The sequence below is a fragment of the Orbicella franksi genome, chromosome 5 (genome assembly GCF_964199315.1).
Source record: "Orbicella franksi chromosome 5, jaOrbFran1.1, whole genome shotgun sequence".
Lineage (NCBI taxonomy): Eukaryota > Metazoa > Cnidaria > Anthozoa > Scleractinia > Merulinidae > Orbicella > Orbicella franksi.
In genome coordinates, this window is record NC_138149.1 from 12,313,710 (window position 1) to 12,323,128 (window position 9,419).

Here is a 9,419-nt window from a genome sequence, read left to right on the forward strand (position 1 = left end):
AGATCAAAAACAAACAACACTCCTCTTCCACCAACCACCAACTGCAACAGCAAAAACAAAAATACCAGCAACAACAGTTGACGGAGGCACAGAATGGTGTGCTGTACTGTTTAAATCAATTAATCTGAAATTATTCGAAACTGGTCATTCTCTAAAATGGTAGCTACGCTTTACAATTTTTAAGATTTTAGCATTTTTAGTGGAAAACTAAGATAGATAAAGCGTTTTGAAAGACGAATTTGGAGGGAAGTTCAAACATAGAAACGTAACTTACAGCCATTCTAATCAGGAAGATACGAGAAGCTATTGGAAAACAAATTCCTATGCAGATATACCATTATTACGGGAACGTTTCAAAATGAATATAATCGACTTAGAACAAGGTCTTGTTCATTTTTGGTTTATCGATAAGTTGATGAGGACTGTTTTCCTCTCCTAAGTACTTGTAAGAATAATATTTCAGCAATTTGTAATACATAAATAACGTGAATTTTGGGGAGACAATTCAAGTAATTTTCTCTGGTAAAGACGAAGATTTGGGCTTAGAGATTCAACTGAGAATAGCGAACAATCGGAATGGAAAGAGTGACGAAGCTTTCACAGATAGAGTTATTTTGAGGAGTAATCGCAGCAAATTGTAATGATCACTGACGTGCGGTTCTTACACACTGTCGCCTAGTCAGTCCCTAAACTCTCCCCTCCCCGCTAACTTGCACGCGCATGTTAAAGGAGAGCCAGTCAGAGTATGAAGTTGACGCGTGCACTAGCGATTTTTCATGGGTAAAGAGAAAAGGGGGGAGATGCAGAGCCCTTTCGTTCTGATAAGATACATAATAGGGTTTACTTGCATCTGCCATCTTAGATCTCCACACTTTTTTCTTGATGCGTGAGAAATGATCTTAAAATAGAAAAAAAAGTCTTATTTTCTGCATATCTGTTCGAGAGCTTCGGGTAAAGGTCTTTATGCTTACAGAAAATAAAGGCTTTCAAAGTTAGCAAACACTCCGTCAGGTAGAATTTTAATATCGTTTGCCGACAGACGTCTGTTAATATACAAATACGCAATATAATAAGTAAAACAGTGGCAACTAATGGTTTCAGCTGGGAAAAAAAAATTGGTGAACTCTTTATATAGTACAGTTTTAATTTCATTTGAGGGAAATTTACTCAAAAAATACGTAATGTAAAAAAAAGTGAAAATAATATTAATTAACCTTTTGGGTTGAGTCTCGTTGTCCTCTCTTCTTTCTTTTTTGTTTTTTTTTCTACATTATAATGTAGAAACACTACAAACTTTCCTTTACTGTTTTAAAAATCCTCTCTCTGTAATTCCTTCCATTTGCCCTACTGTAGGGCAAATGTAAGGAAATTCTCACTCCGTTTTCAAGCCCCCAAATTGCTTAATTCTCTCAGCACAAAAATTCAGAATCCCTCTGGTATTGATGTGTTCTCCTCTAAACTTAAGTCAGTTCTCTTGGTATAAGTATATTTTGCTTCTGTTAGTGTGCTTGTGCGTGCTTTTGTGGCATTTTTCTCTTCCTTTGCTTCTGCGCATTTGCGCATTTAGCTTTGCTTAACTATTTTTTTATCCTAAATTCTGATCATTTTATGTGCCGATGACAGCATTTTCATTCTTTCGTCTCAAGGTACCTCTTAACATAAGAGTTATTGACTTCCCTGGGCTTCCCTGCGTTATTCAATGATATTTTGTAAATATATTTATAAATGACAAAAATAAACAAGCAAACAATAAGTAATTATAAAACCACATTCCCTGGAGCTAGCGCGCTTTTGAAATATAACATTGCAGTACCTGTTGAAATATAATATTTATTAGTATACACTGCTGCACGATGTTCTGTTTCACTTACAGATATTCCAATTTTGTTAGATCTAGTAAACACTGTGTCAGGTAGAGCTTTGATAGCGTTTGATTCCAAATATCTGCGAGGTACATATGACTGTGAGTGGGTAGGTACTGGTGCATTTGAGACTTATCCCAAGTTTTCATTATGAGTATAAAGCCTTACAAAGGTCCTGCTGGAGTCCTGCTTGCAAAACAAAATCTACGGACGCAGCGTAGCCTAGTGGTTAAGGGCGTTGGATTTGTGATCCAGAGGTCCTCCTCCATGACACTAGATGGATTTGTGTTTGGTGGTCCCAGATTCAACTCCTCCACGCTTTGTAAATAGCCAACTAGTCAACCTCCCACCAGTTGGGACTTTTAACAGGTTCCTATTCAATTTACAATATTTGTTTGCTTGTTTCAGTGTCCTCAACTACTACAATACTGCTAAACACTTCGACATTTGAATTTATTTTTATGGTCGGCTGTAATAATCATGTTCCGCGGCATTTCTTCTCATAAAAAAGTGTTTTGCTTTATTTAATCATTAGAATTCGTTAATAATATGAAACATACCAAGGACACAGGCAGAGCAACAATACAAACGGCAACTTCTAAACCGCCGCGCATGAGCTACGCTATAGATGTCGGAATATTTTCCCTTTCTTCGTTACTCACAGCCATCTTAAGTTTGTCAGTGTTCTGAATGCTCCTGCAGGAAGACTTGTAATGTTGTTTGAAGACAAATCTCTGTGTTATAATGTGTAATGATTAAATAATTTCTCAATATAAATATTGTTGACTAAACATTAAAAGTTACAACTCTGCCTCATCATCATGCGCACTACGAGGTCACGTGAGAAAGCGCCAGCCACCCAGGTGTCAGTGTACTTGCCGCTTTTCCCCGAGTCGTCAAGAGAAACGAAGTACAACACGTAAACAGAACTTTAGTTCTGAATAACTATAATTGTTATACATTGAACTCGCTATCTCTTTTCTAATTTGCCGAAAGCGTACAGTGAATTTTCGAAATAAGCGTCTGTGAAGTCATCTAGCTGCAGATTATACAATTATCATGTCAAGGACACTCAATGTTACGGGTAATCATGTCATGTATGACCGCGGTGCATGATTTCTAAGGGTAATCATGTCAAGTTCGCGCGCTTGTGTGCGCGTCAGTGAAGACGCAAAAACATGACTTCCATTTTTTTTCGTTCAATATATAATAAATATTGTAGTGTATAATATAAAACGTAGTGTTGGTAGAAACACGAAAGTCAAACTGTTCAAGACGCTGGTGGAGCCAGTACTATTGTATGGGTGCGAAGCCTGGAAACAACAACAACAGCAGAAGAGAAGAGACTGGATAGATTCTGATTCAGGAGCCTGAGGAACATCCTAAGAACATGGTGGCCACAACGAATTAGAAACGAGAGCACATTTGAATAAACAGTCGTGAATAAGAACAGTGTTGAAATTCGAAGGAGGAGATGGAGCTAGACTAGAGATGTGCTCAGAATGGAGATAATGATATCTTGTTTCGTTCAGTGTGCGTTTGTAGAGAGAAAATGCGAGGTCATGTAATACGCTGTACACGATTTAGTTTTGTGTTAAGCTAGGTTCAAGCTCAGTCACTGTGCTAAGTTGAAGTTACTTTTAAAGTTTCCTTCTTGCAATTTTTTTTTGTGTGCTATCAATAGCCCCTTTCACGATATTTGCATTACAATGCATTTCAATGTAGATGCCAGGCAAATTCTGGCTGAAACTACAAAGTTATAATTTTTATTCGGAAACTTTTGAATAGAAAGGACTTTCTATATCCCTGAGATGCCTTTTAGGACGTTTGTTTTCTTTGCTATGTATAATGAATTCGATCTCAGGTCATTTCCGCAGATTTCTTTTTCGCGCAGTATTTCCCGAATTCGGACCTGACGCCAATTCAATAGCGTCTACAAAATGTTCCTTAAAACACCTTTACTTACAACTTTTCCGTTACCCTTAAAGCGCATTTCACGGCTGCTGTTATACTCCGGCAAAAAAGCACATTTTTCCAATAAAGTTGCAACACTTTATAATACAGACGCCTTCCATAAAAACACTCTTGGAGCCCACAATCTAAATGAAAAATAGAAAAAACTAGGGGATAAACGTTACAGTTCTCGTACTCATTCTCGCAGAAGCAAAGAGAGTGGTCAGTAGAGGTGACACAGCCAGCCAGTCATCCTGTCTCGGTAAGTCATTCATTCAGTCAGTCAGTCAGTCAGTCAGCCAGGCAGACAGCCAGCAGTCAGCCTGTCTGTCTGCCAGTCAGCCAGCCAGCAGTCAGTCAGCCTATCTGTCCGCCAGTCCGCCATTCAGCCAGTCAGCCAGTCGGCCAGTCGGCCGGTCGGCCTGTCGGCCAATCGGCCAATCGGCCAGTCCGCCAGTCCACCAGTCCGCCAATCAACCAGTCGGCCAGTCAGTCAGTTAGTCAGACAGTCAGTCTCAATTAGTGAGTCAGTCAATCATTCGTCAGTTAGTCAGTCAGTCAGTCGGTCGGTTAGTCTGTCCCACGGTCCGTCGGTCCGTCCGCGGCTGGCTGGCTGGTAGTCAGTCATAGTCAGTCTGTCTTTCTGGACTTTTGGTCGTTTTACGACTAATAGTTAAACCCACTTAGACCCTCATACAAAGACGCGTAATTCTTAAATGGGAAACCTGAGGAAAAATGTTCTGTGTTTGCCCGTTATCCTTACAGTTTGGTTCAAACTGCTTCGAGTATTTAATTGTGAACAACGTTATCTAAACAACAGAATTCATGAACAATAATGAAATGATGAAACTACTACCTGCAAAAATAACTGTCACTTCCGCCTTGTCGGTTCCATACTTATTCGTGCCCACGCATGTGTAGTTTCCTTGTTTGTACACTTGTATCTTCGCGTAAATGTCTGTTGTGTTCACCAACACTGTTGAGTTCCACCTTATTGCTGTGTAGATAGGGCGTGTTCCATGGAATGAACATGAAATGCTGTAACCTGGCAACGCCTTTATAACTGCTGGTATCTGAACTTGGGGTGACTCTATTTTAAGAACAATTTAAAACAGATTAAAGACGGATTATAGAAATATCCTGGAAAATCCTGGAATTTTTGGTTGAATAGAAAGCGCCCCTGATGTTACACGCGACAAACACCCAGGTGACCAGGTTCAAACCCCTCATATAAAATTCACCATCTTTATTCATATAAGGAGATACAGCACCGTATTCACCTTGTGAATACGAAGAGTTAAGCTCATCGCACACGAGCAAGAATAGCCAGAGAATTAATTTCATGGAGAAAAATAATTTTCCATCCATAATTTCGATGTGGAGTACTCCACCCTGCAAGTAAAACAATTTAGTATTAAACATAGGTAATCACACATTGTTTCGAGTGGAATTCAATAAATCTTAGGAAGGGCCCGGGTTATCTTCGGAAGTGTTCAGAAAAGGTGTTTTTACCTTCGGCTATTTTCGGACGTTTTTGACCGCCTTTAAAATACCTCGGATGATCATTGCCAGTCCTAAAGTTTCTTCGTACTAAGCTCGAAATGTTCGTTGTAATTTGCACTCGTTTTACAACTTTGCACTCGTGTTATATTTACACGTTTTTCGCTGATGTCAACTTTTAATTCCCCTTTTCTTGCCTACCAGAATCAAGTAATATTTTTAAAGTGTATAATAAATTAATTTAAACTTAAGCATTTAACAGAGAATTTGAAAATAACCACACTGCTAGGTTGCTTAAAGTCGAACAGATGCGAAGGTTCTCAGTTTTGTAGTCCATCAGCTGCATGACTTTAACCTTAGTATGCCAGCGTTAGCAGCATTATCTTCAGCTGCCTTTTAAAATATTTTTTCCAGCCCATTTAATCGCAATTACCCTAGGTCTCTATGGTCATGATTTTATATCCGAATCATTGCATATCAAGCCAAATAAAGTGAAACAACCTTCTGGAAGAATTGAAGCAAAGGGCTACTTTTTGCTTTAGTTCTGGACTTAAAAAAAGTGCTACAAAATATTTAAAAAACAGTCAGAACTCCATATTCAGGTTCAAACAAATTAAGTGCAGCTTTTGACTACCCGCTGGCGAACGAGTGTTTAAAAAAATAGACCCTACCTCTAACAGAGCTTCGAAATATGGTCGATTATGCTTTGTTTTCAAGAACTTGATTTGTCCTTAATTTTTCAATGAATTCCAGATGCATCCTTTTGTCTATGGTTGGCTATGATAACAAAGAGCAGTCTGGTATTTTTAAACGCCAGTGGTATAAAATGCTCCCTTTTTTATACAATCGTTTACAGCACACTCAGTAACTTGGGGGTCGAGAGTACAGTTATATACTGTAGCGGCAAAGTCCATTATTGGTATACACTGGAGGGATGTTCAATTGCCTTGCATATTGTAAACATAGCACAAGCCACCAAATGAGGTTGTTCTAGGAAGATCATATGTGTGGGTTAGCAGTTGACTGATAAACGAAGAATGCAAATGCCGTTTGCTACAAACGGGAGAACTCTGACAGACTTCACATCTGTTTCGTCACTAACAATAAAGCGGTCAAACATGTATCTTTTCTTTTCGACATGGGACGTTTATAGACGAGGACTACTTAATTTTCCTTCTTTTTTGACAAAGAAGGGACTTTAATTAGAAGATCGAATTATGTTTTTACTTTTCATTCCGTGAAATCAGCCTCAGAAAACTGACAAAAATCAAACTCCAAAATCCACAGCAAGAAAGTGACATCAAAGGTCATGAATTGTTCGATGAATGCACACTTTTATAAGTTCAAGATCGAAAGCCAAGCAACAATTTCACTCCATTCAACAATTCCTTTTTTTTTCTAAAAAGTAAAATGTAGTATGTGCAGAAATTTATCTGCTTTTATGTCCCTATATTTATTTAATAAAAGAATAAATTTTTTTAAAAAACTACGTACCTCAAAGATATTTACATTTGTGAACAGCCCCACGTTATCCTTGGTGATTTCAGTTTCAAATGTTCGTCTGTTCTCTTTTTCTTCATTAGAGCGTTCGCAGGCCGAGGCTTCTTGATTTCCTAGTGTTTGAGAAACATGTCTCTTGTTGGAGTTTCGAATTACGATGTGCTTTCAATATAATTCACTAAAAATTAATATCCTAAAATTCACGAGTGAAGTAACATGGAGCCTCAACCAAAAAAAATAATAATAAGACGAAGTAGCAAATTTGTATGTTCATGAAGTTTAAGAGCGTTTAAGAGAGTAGTATCTAAGTATTCCGATATCGTTATGGTGCTAGTCAAGAAGACTAAATAAGAAAAAGAAAGGTTTACTGTTACTCCAAAGATATCGAAAGCCCCCCGCCTTCCTCAGACTTCCTTCAACTTGAATCCATCTTAAGACATCCCAGCTGCAAGGTTTTTAATCAATCGGATTTACAAACCTTTCCTTGTGGTTTCAGGTAATGTTCAGCCATATGGTATCTGTTTTAGCGCTAATAGTATAGTCAGTGTGGTTTATTTCTTTCAAAATATTTATTAAAAGAATAAAAAACAATATTTTCGCTGCAGATCTTTTACAATTCCTGCGATGTCGAAATAATATGGTTGTGAACGTCTTTCAGTATTTTAATTTATAGACCGGAGAAGTACAACAAGCAAAGATATTGATGGTGCTTCCTTTATGTAGCGAAATAAAGAAACTTTTGTTCAACAGGCTGGGAAATCTAAAGTCACCGACTAAGAAGGTGATTTACTACACATGGGTCTAACCAAGGTAAAAAATACAACTCAGTCCCTTTTCTGGCAAACAAAATGATATTAGAACCTCAAGAAGAATTGAATAAATTGCTGAGGGGAGAGCAAAGTGTAATTACTTTTTCTTTTTCAAGACACACACGACGACAGAATTTAGAAATGTCTGTTAGACATTTCTAAAGCGAAAAACGCCACTGGCTTTAACCTGTGTGAGATGCTCTTCTTCAATAGCAGGTTTTTGGTTTACGTTTTATATTGATGAGTTGCGCGTCTAACACCTATCTGTATCTGGTTTGACCACAAAATCTAGGAACACTTGCTAGCTGGAGCCCATTGTTGTTTGCAGGATAATTCAGATATCTTTCAAAGCCGTGTCTGAATTCAGGCAAGGTTGATTTACTGTGTGCGTCCCCGTGCTTCGGCCTAATGCCGGTCATGTTTTCAAGCGGTGTTTTACAGCTTTCTCGGAGCACCAGGTTGAAACTGAACACGTGCGGCTTAAAAAAATTGATTTCTGTTATTTTAAATTCGCTATTTGGTAAAACAACTGAGAACTGAGGCTAGAAGAAAAATGTTAGAATTGCAAGCTTATATTTGTGCACGATGCAGTCGCTCAGTACATAGTTACATGGTCTCCTTCTTTAAAAATAGCTAAAAAAGCAATATTTTCCCCGCTCATCGTTCACGGCTGCTGCAGCCCTGTGGATATTGAAATGATGTGGTTGCCAAGTACGTCTTTATTTCTATAGACTAGAGGGGTAAACAAGCAAAGATGGCATGGAATTCTTTGATTGGTGCAAATTTAACGACAGCAAGTTTACGAAACCAGTCGTACTTTCAGGAGTTTTAAGCGCAAAAAATTCTCCCTGCACGGCTGGCGACCCCATCTACTGGTGGAGTAAAGAAAGCCGACCTATTTAGACAAGGTTAGGGACCGTTCATTTTTTATGAGGGAGGGGGGGCTGGTGGGATTTGGGAAGCACCATTTAAAAATCGCATGACCCCCCCTCAGCTTACCAATTTTTTCACATGGCCCCCCCCCCTTATAGCGGTCATTTTTTGGGATGACCCCCCCCAAAAAAAAAATTGAACAAACAATATTTAGATTTCAACTTTTTTAATATTTCTCTATTATCCCCCTACTTCACGTTATTGTGCTCACTATGAAGACAATATTTACAATCTCTATTGGACAGAGAGCTGTTGTTTAAAAAACAAATCAAAAGAAAGAGAAGTCAATTTCGGATCTCCTAGTTATGGCTCGCCCTGAGCGTGTGGCATTTGGCCTCTCATTGGCATCTTCCTCATCTGAATTGATGAATGCAAGAATGACGTCACTTGAGTCATCTTCTCCCCCAGAGTCAATGGCATCACTGTCATACTCATCATTGTCACTTTCATCCGTTTCACTGCTGTCAGCACTTGCCCTGTTGTCATTTTGTGTCAATGTCCTGGCATTTCTCAGTGTTGGTTGGCCAGCTCTGAGAGGACTCTTCTGCTGCAAGCATGAATGTCTTACAATTGCCTTTACTTTCTCACTCTTGCTGCTTTTCAAATGCTGCTTCAGCCCGTGGTGGTTTGAGTACTTGTTTAGTTCTGGAACACGTAGCTTTTTAAGCTTGGTTAGACCTTCGCACAACTCAGTCCAAGGATAATCCTCCTCCCTACTTAACTTTGCCTTTTCTTCTGCTGTCTTTTTCCTTTTAAATTCAAGCACTTCAAGATGCTGAAGATAATCCACCACAAACTTCGATTTGAGAATAAACTTATCTGCAAATAGAGCAACGCTCTCTGGGTCAGATAAAACCAGCCT